Raw genomic sequence first — 10,765 nt, forward strand, 5'->3', positions numbered from 1 at the left:
TTCCTGCTGCCACTTCTCAGCCCATTGACCCATCTGGTCCAGATCCTGTTGTAATCTGAGGTAACCCTCAGTAACTCAGCTGGCGATGAAAGCACTGTACCAATACAACAACGTTTTTATTTTCTCGATCCATTGCTATGTTTATTAATCTCTCTGCACATGAAAATGGATCCTTCCCATCCACTTCAATGGATTAAATTCCCTCCAGTTTGGCTCCCTTCGGCACTACCAGTCCACACTGACCCTCTGAAGATTAACACACCCAGACTAATTTCCCTGTGAGTAATGCACCAAACACTATGTCAATTTACCACGGCAAATTCACCTGACGAACACATGTTTGGACTGTGGAAGGAAACCCACGCAGACAGGGGAAGAATGTGCAAACAGCACACAGACAGTGGCCCCACGTTGGAAGCAAACCTGGGACCATGGTGCTGTGAGGCAGCAGTGCTAACTGCTGAGCCACAATTATCTCTCAGCAACGCTTGTAATTCAACTGGATCTCCCAGCATCCTTCCACGTTCTGAACCAAGAGAGGGGGACAGCGAATACTGGGGTCAGGCTGCGGACAGGGCAAGCCAAATACTGGTGTTTCAGGTTGGAAACATTCATTTCATAAGATGTATTAAGCACGGAAGTTAAATGTGTAGACAGGTCCGAGTGGGAAAGGTGATGGGTTAGATATCCATTGGGAATCCCCACGCAGTTTCGAATTCTGCCGTTTTCAATGATTTCCGAAAGGATGATTTCGCGCTCAAACTCGAAAAAAGAACAATCTCAACAAACCATGCCAGTTGTTCGATTTGATTTTGTAACCTTGAGTTCTTAATCAGAACTGTGCCACTGTCAAAACCTTGACCGTTTCTCTTCCCACGGATCCTGCTGGACACACCGAGTTTCTGCAGTATTCTCTGAATGTACTGTGCAAAAGTGCAACTTTACATTCGATTCCGTTAATCACAGTCCTCCATGTCCTGACCCTGGACGGTGGCAAGTTTTCTTCCTGTTCGTCAAAGGGCCCATCCCCACCGCTCCCACCCACATCATTATCAACAGCTGCAGGAAATCTCTGGTTCACCTTCTTCGCTCCAAAGTGAAACTTACCAGCCTCTGGACTCTCTCCTCATAAAGGGAATTCTCATCCCCGGACATGGTGCAAGACAGGGGATAGTGAAGAGATTTTGGGGAAATATTGACATTTGAGAGCGGAACAATGTTAAGGAGGCAAACATGGAAACCAGTTTCCAGCTTTGTGGATCTTCAGAAACTTTTTGGGAAGTGGAATCGAAGAGCAATGTGCAAGGGTGAACTGTCGGACTGAGCAGAAACAGCCAAGACAGCTTCCCCCTGTTTAAGGGGACGGGACATTAACTCTGATGTTCTCGGGGCACGAACTGATCTGAGACATTGAAAGATTTCTCGTTTTTGTATATGAGGACTCCAGGACATTGGAAAAGCTCGGGCCAGACAAACACTGAGAGGCTGGAACCAGACTGTCCCGATTCTGGGAGAGAGGTTTCCCAGTGACATGGGTACGTCTGCAGTGAGTGGGATCAGACTGTTCCTAGGTCTTAATAATGAGCGTCCCAGGCTTTATTTTGGAAAAGTACATCTGATAGAGGACAGTTGCCATTCTGGGAAGGGCAGACTGAAGTTGAGATTCAGTAACCGCCTACTTTGGAGGATCGTGTGATGTGCTGGATTGCACGTGTCAGCGCATTAGTCTGCTGAATGAAAGATAGCTGATTCAAGAGCCCCCAGGGCGACAGCGATTGCTGCCCTTAATGCATCTGTTTGCTTTGCTGCACTGTTTCAATTTCTAATGAGGTCAAAAGATATTCTCCAAATGGAAACACTACTGTGTGACTAACCACAATGACATTTCCGCATTGCTGTCAAGATTAATGTCAAGAACTGTGACTTGTGGGAATCTGAAACCAAAACGAAACTGCTGCAGAAACGAACCAATTTGGGAGTACCTGTGGGAGAAAACACAGCGCTGATGACGTTCTGAAACATTGCCTCTTAATGTCTCTCCAGAAATGCTGCTGGACCTGCTGAGGTTTTCTTGCAAGTTCTGTTTTTATTTTAACTGAATGCCCATTCCATCCATCAGGATGATGCGGCCAGCCTCACCACGCACCGAAATTTTACACGTTTGGAAGCTGTGAAATGATTGGATTCAAACAAACCCAATAATGATTTACTCTTCCTCATCTCCACTAGGAAAGAGACCTGGAAAGTGAATTGTACAGTGTCGTCCTGTCGTCCTGGAGGAGTGGTTAAGGCAATGGAATTGAAATTTATATGGCTTAAACCATGCAGCCTCGAATCCTACTGATGGTGATGGAGAAATGTCAATAATTGCGAAGGGAAATTGCTCCCTGACTTCGACTGGAAGAGTCAGCTTAAAAACAAAAATGGGCAAATTGGGCATGGTGGGAATCTGCAACCCACTGCCTGTCAGGGTGCAGCAAGCAGAAATTTCTAGAGAAATTTGAGACGCATTGAGGTGTACACTTCTACCACCAACTGCGTTTGAAGCTGTGAGCCAACTGTTGGAAAATGAGACGAGAACAGTCAGGGACTTGTGTTCGACTGGTGCAAACTTGTTCAGCTGAAGTGCATTTTCTGTGCTGCACAAATCTTTGACATGCTGCGGTGAGGTCGTCGGAGAAACTGGCAGATGTGAAGCACGTTAAACTGGTCTCATCCTGACATCTCTCCTGCTCTCGGGGGATTTGTCTGTCTGTCCACCTGTGTGGATGAAAATGAGGATGATTTCCTCAGGGCGATTACCATACAGTGTGACCACGTCAAAGTTCAGTCCTATGATTGGGTCATTTAAAGCACAGGGAGTATCTCATTGAAATTTACCCTGGAAACATCAGAACATGTAAGATTAAGTGCCTCATGCTGGAAACTGGGACTAAAGTAGATAAATATCCGGTCTCCCGCACTGTAGATAGGCGGAAAGGCCTTTTCCACGCTGAAAGAAATGGAAGAAAGAATGAAATTGATGTGCAGATAAAATGATCACAAATGAAAAAATAAAAGGGGATTCATTAAGGAAACATACAGCACCATATTTCAATTTCCCTGGAAGTCTAGTGGTAAGGATTCAGTACTCTTACTGCTGTGGCAATGGGAGATTTCCTCTGACCGGTTATCTTGTTGACAGCCTTCCCAAAGCAGGGAATGTTGTATGGTGCTGGCAATTGATGGAGTTTTGTCACAAATAGTATTCAGACTGGCGTAAAACAAATAAGTGCGAATCCTGGAAATCTGAATCAACAACAGGAATTGACAGACAAATTCAGCCGGCCTGACAGCATCCGTGGAGACAAAGAGATTTAATGTTTCATATCGACAGAATCAGGTTACCTGTGCATTTTATTGTTTTAATTCCAGGGTAATTGCCAGTTTCACTTCACGAGTCAGCATACATATCAGAATCTCTCATTAGCTGACATACGTCATCTGTAAAATGAAAAATGTCATATCGGCTGTCATGCTGTTGCTGTTCTCCTGAGTTGGTGAAAGTCTGGCCTTACTCATTACCTTTATCTTCTCCTTTCTGTCCATGAGCAACAACGTTGAATGGAGAGCTTCTGTTTTCAGTGTCTACCTTCGTATGCTTATCTATTTGTCTCCCTTTGTCTCTCTGTACCATCTCACTCTCTTCTACATTCTCCCACTCTCTGTCTGTCAATATCCCTCAATTTCTATTCCTTCTCTTGGAAAAGTCTGAAATCCGGTGACAGATTGAGAGTATACCTCTTTCGTGGCTTTCTCCGCCTCCCCCCCAACCCGCTACACTCCCCCCCCCCCTCCCCCGCCCCGGCCAGAGTGTGTAGAACTGGGCTCACAGTCTCCAGGTAATATCTCTGTCACTTAGGTATGAGGTGAGGTGACGTTTCTTCACTCAAAATACGATAATTTACAATTGTAATTAGAATTCCTAACCGACCAGAAGAAAAGCAGTTTCTCTCCAATTATAGGATTTCAATGACATCATTGCAGTTTGCCTAAAATTAATGAATGGTGACAGCAGACAATGAGAGCTGTCATCTCGCAATGGATGCGTTATTACCACAACATTTCCTGGCAAGTCTGCAGTGTCTCCTGCCTCACTTCATTATTTAAAAAAGACTTGCTGTGACAGCGAGAGACTAAAAGTAGAAGCGATGGAGAGATCATTGTTGAGCAGAGTACAGAATCTCGGCGTTGGATGAGCAGGATTGAACACTGACTAATGGGTCCACAGCAGGCGGCAGGACTTGGTCTCACCAAATAACAACGGGCTGAGCTCAAACACAAGAAGCATGCTGAGCCGTCACTGTCGCGATATTGGATCAACAACACGGCTTTTACAATAAGTTTATGCAATGGACTTTCAATGTACGGAACATTTCAGAGCATTTGACACCATACTCGCCTGGTTATTACCAGATGCTTTAACTGACAAACACACATACGGTGTTCTTCAAATCCGTTTGTGCATTTAATTAACTATTTGATCACAGTAACTCGGACTTCCTTGCAGTAATAAAGCTGCTCGATGAGAATATATATCAACCTGCACTTATGCAGGAAAGAACAGGTCACAGCTGGTCTTTTTTGCTTTCAAACTATTGCCTTCCCCTCTGTAATCTGACAGGGTAAAGGTGAAACGTTCATCCTCTCGGGGCCGATAAAATGCGTGAATATGCACAGAGGGAATCTCATACCAAAAGATCAGGGTAATTGTGTTGAATTAACCAGGAGTGGTGTGTGAGTCGGTGTTAACAGTGGGTAGTAAGGGCTAACCCATTAGCACTGACATTGAGCCTTGCACCAACAGCATCAAACCCACTTCTTGCCTCACGTCTCCTGGTCATCATTGACTTTCAGTTTATCCTACTCCCCCTTCGAAACTTCTTACTTGTTCCCGAATACTTTCGGGTTTCCTCTTCGAAAGTGCAGCCGTTTGAAACAAATTTCTGGAGTATGCACGTCACTCTTTGGGATCAGCTTCACTGCCCATCCATAATTACTCCAGAGCTTGAGATGGTAAGTTACTTACAGAATCGTGGAAGTACTCAGCACAGAGATGCATCCATGATGTCGGGAGGGAGGGAGTTCCGAGAATTAAAACAAACGACATTGAAGGAACAGTGAGATAGTTTCAGCTGAGAAAGGCAAGATCCTTAGAGGCGATTTGCGGTGACAGGTGTCTCGTGTATCTGCCGCAATGATCCTTCCAGTTGGATGCGATCAATCACTGGATTGATTCTGGCAGATCCGCGTCTGTGCTCTGTGTAGAAGCAGGAAATAGTTTTCATTCAGATAAACCAAAAAAGAGAAATAAATCTTTATTTCCTGAATGCGAATTGGATCCAAGTCTGTGCGATTCAAACTCAGACTCTGAAGCAGGGACTCCACTAATGCTGACAATAACCCTTGACGAAACCTGTCCAAACTTTTGTGCCTATTTTCTTTCTCCCCACATTTTGAAGCACCAGTCCTTGCCGTGAGTGGTGAAGGAGCGAACTACTCCCTCGCAGAAAAACAATTGGGGACAGAGACCCGTATATCTGTCCCGCAGCGGGTATGACTTTGCTCCGAACAGACCGGGTTTGCTGTGTGGGAATGAAACTGTGTTCAATCACACACAGACGCGGTGTATCAGCTGTGGATGTGGAGAAGGTTGGGGCGGATTCAGACCCATTCTGGGAAATAGACTGGATCCGGAATTCCGGGGAGCTTAGTGTCACAGACAGAAGGCTGGGGAATTGGGTTGGGAACAGAAGATGGGAGTGAGTTCCTGGATCAACCAGCTCTCTGTTCTGTGGGCGTTCGAATTCCCCGTTCGACCAGATCACATCTCATCCACGCGAAAACCTCACTATCCTGCCCCACCCCACTCCTGTTACTGACAATAAACTGTTCATTACGTAAACCCACGTGCACGCAACACCATCATTTTCCGAGTGAATTGGGAAAAGTTGAGGGAAAGTTCCGTTCGGTTTCATTCAGAGCATTCTAAATTAGTTACTTTTGTTTCAGCACTATTTGACATGGAGCCATCACTCTCAATCCCCCGAGCATGTGGCCATTTGCATTCCACGGCTCTGGATATTTTGGTTGGTGCATGGTTGGAATGGAACCTCACGTTTTGAAAGGGACATTGTTTATCGTATATTCGGTTGAACTGATAAACGTGTCTCTGGCATCTCCGGTACAGTGGAAACAATTGTCACTCAGAAACCAACACATGATCAAAAACAGTGGTAACAATGTGTCAACAAAATCTGCAACAGCGAGCGAATGCGCTCTAGTGTGGGGTTGCAACATTGCAAATTGAATGGAGAGCTGTGAACCTATTAACAGATAAAAGTGCCCCTACATGAAACTGCATTTGCCAAGACTTCTCCACTCACTCATTCTATCGATACCTGTTTGCAAAATTCCACATCCTTATCACAGTATGCTCCCCCACCTATTGTGTATCGCAGCATTTCACTCTGCCGCTTCCTCCAAGTCATTCGGTCAGATAAAACATTAAATCCGATGACTAACCAGTCTGGATTTCACTAAATATATCTTTCCAACTTGAAAACTGCTCATTAATCTTGATTCGGTGATTTCTGTTAAATAGACAATGGACAGACAATGCTGCTTTATGACCCAACACCGAGAACTCCTTTATTGTGCAACGGACTTTTATATAGCCCCTTATTGATTGCTTGCTAAAATTCAAATGAACTTTACTGAGCATCGTCCTTCACCAAGTCTGCAGGTCATGCTACCAAAGAAATCTCTTAGACTGTCATCGTGTGCTTTTCCTTTCAAAAATGATGTTGACTCAGTTTGACTGTAATCGTCTCTTCTAAACTTTCTGCTTTTCTTAATGTGCAATGGTGGTTCACATTTTCGAAATGACAACAAAGACATTCGAGCAGATGGAAGCAATTTAACCCATCAAGTCAGCGACAAGTTTCAATGAGATCACGGCTGATTTGGTTAATCCTCAAATCCCCTTTCGGCCTCATCTCTGTGGCCCTCGATTCCCGAAGTGACCAAATGCCTGTCTTTCTCAGCCTTGCATGTATGCAGCCTTGACAACACTCTGTTGCAAACAACTTCACAGATTTGCTACCCTCTGAAAGAGAAAATATCCTCCACACCTAAGTATTACGTAATTGGCCCCTTCCGCTGTGAGGAAGCCTTCTGGTGCCACATTATCCCAGGTGTATATCAGAGCAGAAAAAACCCTCAAGGTCGGTCTGCACTGTCCAGTGCCAGCTCTTAGTGTTTGCAGCATTGTCTTTTTTGACTTTTGAATGAACAAATAGACCTGAATCTTCTTCAAAAACACTTCAGTGACTGTAATTTCGCTGGCAGTGTCGTGCGCTAGAAAGTCGAGTGTTTGATCACAAATACATCACTCTCAAAATGTTACCTCTGTTTCTCTTTCCACAGTTACCGCTGCACCCGTCGGTTTTCTACAGCATTCTGTGAATTTACTGTGCACAAGTGCTGCATTTCATTAAATTCCTTCAATCACAGTCCTCTGGACACTGACCCTGTTCAGTGACAATACTTCCTCCTGATCGTCAATGTGCCAATCCCCACCGCTCCCTCCCCCATCAAGATAAACAGCTGCATAACATCTTTAGTTAACTCTCTTGGCTCCAAAGAAAACCTCGGGAATCTCTCCAAATGCCAGGAAATCTCGACCCTGGACATGGTGCAAGGCAGAGGAGTGTTAAAGAGATTTTGAGAAAATATCAATTGGTAGGTGGAAAAAAATGTAAAAGAGGCAAAGCATATAACCCAGTCTCCAACATTGTGAATCTTCAGAAACTCTGTGAGAAGTGAAATTCAAGGAGAATGAAGAAGGGTGAACTGCCCAAATGAGCAGAGACAGTCAAGACCACTACCCCTTCTTTAAGAGGACAGACCATTAACTTTGATGATTCTCGTTCCCCTACATGACAAATACAAACCTCATCGAGACTCCGGGACAATGAAAAAACTCGGGACTGCACAAGGGACAAGAAGGCTTGAAGGGAGGTGGCCCCAGTTGGAGTAGAGTTGGTGCTCAGTGACATGGGTGTGTCTGTCGTGGATGGGATAAGACTGTTCCATAATGAATGTTCCAGACTTTATTTTGGAAAAAACAAAACTGATAAGAGGACACTTCTCGGTCTGGGAAGGACAGACTGAAATCCGTCACAACCTGCTTTAGATGTTCGGGCAAGGTTTTAGGTTGGAAGTTTCAGCGTATTAGACCGTTAAATGAAAGGCTGGTGGTTCAAGACCTCCAAAGGCGACAGCGATCGTTGTTGTTAAAGCATCTGTTTTCTCTGCTGCAGGGTTTCTTGTTTCCAATGGGGGCAGGAAAATGTTCCTCAAACGGAAAGTTTCCGTGTGAAGAACCACAAAGAACTTTCTGCAATGGTTTAAAGGTTAATGTAATGAACTGTGGCCTCTGGGAATCTGAAACAAAATCAGAAACTGCTGACAAAACTATCTGGTTTGGCAGTACCTGTGGGAGATTACTGAATTCTGATGAAGTTGTTAAATATTGTCCACAATTCTCTCTGCATGGATGCTGCCAGACCTGCTGAGTTTTGTCGTGGAAAAAGTCTGGAGAATCACCAGGAGACGTAGAGTTTTCTTCAAGAGGTCGGTCTATTATTTGCAAATGAAAAACCGTGACACCGAGAAAGCAGATTCTCGAATGCTCTCGAACTTCATTGTCCATGGTTTTTTATACATTTTTCCCATGCTTTGTTTGCTTATCAGCATGTTTAAATATATTAATCAAAGGACCTCACACTCGCTACACAATAAACCAGTGATGTTAGTTCCCATCATTTGTTTAATTGTTCATTCTACTTAACGTTATTCTCATGTGACGGTTAGATATTTAATGTCAGCTTTCGCAACAATGGGCTTTCATTCCAGACCCTACTTCATATTTTCCCGATGTCATAATTTGTTATTTATTGTCAATAATCTCAATCAGGCTGACTCTATTAACTATTAATTTGATACTTAATGTCATGTCCCAAATATTTATGTTCCCATTCGAGTCATAATGATACTTAACAGGAAGCCTAACTTTACTAACTGTAATCTCATCTCACCATCGAGACCTTTCAGCGTCAACCTTTCTTTGCTAATTGGTGTGAGAGAATTCCACTATTCTTAACTCATCCTGTATTCTACAGACCCCTTGCAACAGATCGCCAGTGGGGTTCATGCTTTAAGCCTTCCCTTGCTTTCATGCATTACACCTTACCTTACTTTCATGCTCTTTATTTTCCATGGTAACATTTTGTCATTCTGACTAATGGCAGTTATTCCTGGCACTGGATATACTGACGGTGAAGGGTCAGTGATCAGAGCGGACTGTCCCTGTAGTTCTGTTCCCGAATCTCCACCTCCCACTCTGTTAGTAACCTCTCAGTCTCCTGGGAATTGCATTGTTCCCAATTTTGCCGGATTCCAGGCCTTTAACCTTGGCTGAGCAGACAGTCGATGGTCTGAGGAATATCATTCCCAAACGTCTCATGTCCGAGGTAATAAAAATTAATAACGATGTCTGTGCATCCTCCTCTAATCTGTGAAAATCATTGTTGCGCACTGTAGGAACATTTATTGACCGAAATTAAGGAGGTTTTGAACCAGATCAAACTCCTATTAATTAAGAAGATGGTCTAGGTCCCTTTTTCTTTTCCCCTGAAGGCAAATGTACGGCAATGCAATTCAATTGGTGAAACTTCCAGGCTTGAACCGAAACACAATTTACTTTCACTATCGTTGTAACACAAACAAAAAACAAAGTGTGGACTAACCCAACTCTATTGGAAAACTGAACGAAATGAAACATCATTTAACTACGAAACAGTCAATGTTCGAATATAGTAACATTGCATAAACCATACAAAACTGGTCTTCCTGCTACCGGAATGATATTGTGAAACGTGAACGGATGAGGAAAGGTTATAATGTGATGTTTGTAATTCTTAAGCTTCCAAATGGTTTTGAGGTGCGAATGTATTTTAACCTTGAAGAAATTTGACGCATTTAAACCTCCTTCCTGTCCACGATAGAGGCTGTTGAATCTGTTCCGAATTTCCAGCGGCTTCTGTAATTATTTAAGGTTTCTGACGATAGCAATCTCTCACTTTTCCAACAAAACAAAACGAACCTTATGTTGCGAACAATATTCAAATAAGCAATGGGCAGCAGAGAGGAAAGCTTTCGAGCAACGCTGCCCGGATTGTCACGGCAATTAACAGGAACCATCACCATGAAAACCCGAAAGCAACCTGACAAATCTATTTCGCCACAGAATGCAACGTTGGTGCTCAAGACTTTTCCTTACAAAACCACAGGAAAAGCCACGACACTGCGATGGCCGGGAATCGAACCCAGGTCAACTGCTTGGAAGGCAGCTATGCTCACCACTACACCACCACCGCGCTAGCAGATAAACTGTCCCTTTTCCCAAATGACATAACAAGGCCGTAATCGTCACCAACTGAACTGGGGATGAAAGCAAAACAAGCAATTGTTTGTAAAACGTCAACAGATCTGAAAACATCAGAATCAGAAGCCTTCAGCCCTTAAGAACAATCACTGGATCCAAAAGGTTCACTCCCCACAAATGCTGCCGAACCTGCTGAGTTTCCCAGCAATTTTTGAGCTGTCTCTCAGATCTGCAACATCTGCAGTTCTTTGTCAGATAGAAAGCAAACGTTGACCC

At 43.9% G+C, this 10,765-nt stretch overlaps 1 non-coding gene across 1 annotated transcript; it reads right to left on the reverse strand.

The window, feature by feature from the left end:
- Positions 1–10,409: 10,409 nt before the first annotated feature.
- Positions 10,410–10,481, reverse strand: trnag-ucc (transfer RNA glycine (anticodon UCC)). The gene has a single exon. It is a non-coding gene; the product is annotated as a tRNA-Gly (tRNA).
- Positions 10,482–10,765: the final 284 nt, after the last annotated feature.

Source organism: Chiloscyllium plagiosum, unplaced genomic scaffold (genome assembly GCF_037043375.1).
Source record: "Chiloscyllium plagiosum isolate Xiang-an unplaced genomic scaffold, Cpla_swu_hap1 HiC_scaffold_51, whole genome shotgun sequence".
Lineage (NCBI taxonomy): Eukaryota > Metazoa > Chordata > Chondrichthyes > Orectolobiformes > Hemiscylliidae > Chiloscyllium > Chiloscyllium plagiosum.